Source organism: Aplysia californica, unplaced genomic scaffold, assembly GCF_000002075.1.
Source record: "Aplysia californica isolate F4 #8 unplaced genomic scaffold, AplCal3.0 scaffold00299, whole genome shotgun sequence".
Taxonomy (NCBI): Eukaryota; Metazoa; Mollusca; class Gastropoda; order Aplysiida; family Aplysiidae; genus Aplysia; species Aplysia californica.
Window position 1 is genome coordinate 57,998 of NW_004797569.1, and position 1,646 is coordinate 59,643.

Sequence of the window (1,646 nt, forward strand, 5' to 3'; positions counted from 1 at the left end):
GGGGGGGGGGGTGCTCCTTGGACCCCTTAGAAAGGCTCCCATCTGGGACCGCCGCCTTAGGTTTCCAGAGTGTATTACTTTTCCCATGTAAGTTTTACATCCCTGGGTGCTCCCTTGTGCATGTATGCTTCTGCGGAAGCCGAGAATGTTTCTGAGTGTTCTCAGAGGGTCTGCTGGGGTAATAATAGTTGTAAAGCGCATAGAGCATGCTCTTGAGCATGGATATGCGCTATATAAATTATATATATACATATATATATGTACTAAAGCTGTAATCGAGTCCTGTTCCGTACAAATCCCTGTTTTTGGCCATCGACGCAAGTTAACATGGTTATGGTTTTATAGAAGGAGAAAGTTGGAAAAATAGGTGATAAGTTTACCAACAAGTCTGGCATTAGGTCTGCATCATAAAGTCACAGAGGAATCCATGTTAAAAGTACAAGGAATTTACGAATCAGAAAGTAATGAGAAACATTTTTCGGATAGAAAAGATGGCAACCCCCTCCCCCCCAAAAAGAAGGAAAAAACGAACCTTTTAAACCTCTCCCGCTTTTGCTATCGTAATTGTACGACATTCTACTTGAGTGGTTGCATTTGCTTAACCAGCGTCTGTGGTGTAGTGTTAAGTAAGGCGCTTCACTGTTGCACATAGGCAATGATCGTACTTAACAAGATAGTTCACTCCTCTCTTTGAGCCAATTAAAAAAGTGTCCTCAAGATCTGATGGCGCCCTCTTCGAAAAAAGTGCGAACAGAGTTACCATACTTGTGTGAAAAACAATAGAAGCGAAACTAGCAAACTGTGCTATTCCTATTCTTCTTCTGGAGAAACCAAAGAAAGCTTCAAAACAAAGACTGCTGCGCCATCTGAACCAATGCGCGGACTTCCGCGGACACTTTTTTGGCCGAGTGAACCATTTTGTTATGAACGATCTTTGACACAGGAGATCCGAGTTCGTTTCCCGAGTGGAGAAAATTTGTATCCAGTATCTCGGTCTTTTTGCTGGGCTGTTGTATCCCTCTGAGCTCGGGTTGGCAGTAGCAGCCGTGCGGGAAATCTGCCTCTTGAATCAATTATCTCAATTATTGTGTCAATGGCGGGGTTAAAAAAACCACATAATTTAAAAAACAAACAAACAAACAAACAAACAAACAAATAAACAAACAAATAAACAAACAAACAAACAAACAAACAAACAAACAAACAAACAAACAAACAAACAAACAAACAAATAAACAAAAAAAGCAATTTGCTTTGCTTAGATTGTACGCTTTTGATCCCAATTTTCCTTGGCCAGTATTTGTGCATTGCATATTGTTTTAGATTGATTGTTTGCTTTAGCTAAGCTTACTTTCTATTAAACCTTCTTTTTCTTCTCCAATAATTGTATCTCATTACTCTTTTTTTTTTTTTTGCATTTTCTTTGCTTGGATTGCATACTTTTGACCTAACCTTTTCTTAACCAACAGCTGTATGTTATTAGACTTTATTGTTTGGTTCGTTTAGTCCACTTTGCTTCACATGCTTTTTTGCAACCAATATCTCTACAATGTTATACATGATAATAACGTTGCTTTCGCTTCGCCTGTTGTATACCATGAAATCTGCTTCTGCTCCTAACCTGCTGCTACCCCCTCCCAAATCCA

The 1,646-nt window shown here is 39.4% G+C and overlaps 1 protein-coding gene across 1 annotated transcript in view; it reads left to right on the forward strand.

The window, feature by feature from the left end:
• The window catches only part of LOC101849137 (acidic mammalian chitinase), a gene marked incomplete in the record, with an annotated part of 33,335 nt that overhangs the window by 18,828 nt on the left and 12,861 nt on the right, over positions 1-1,646 (forward strand).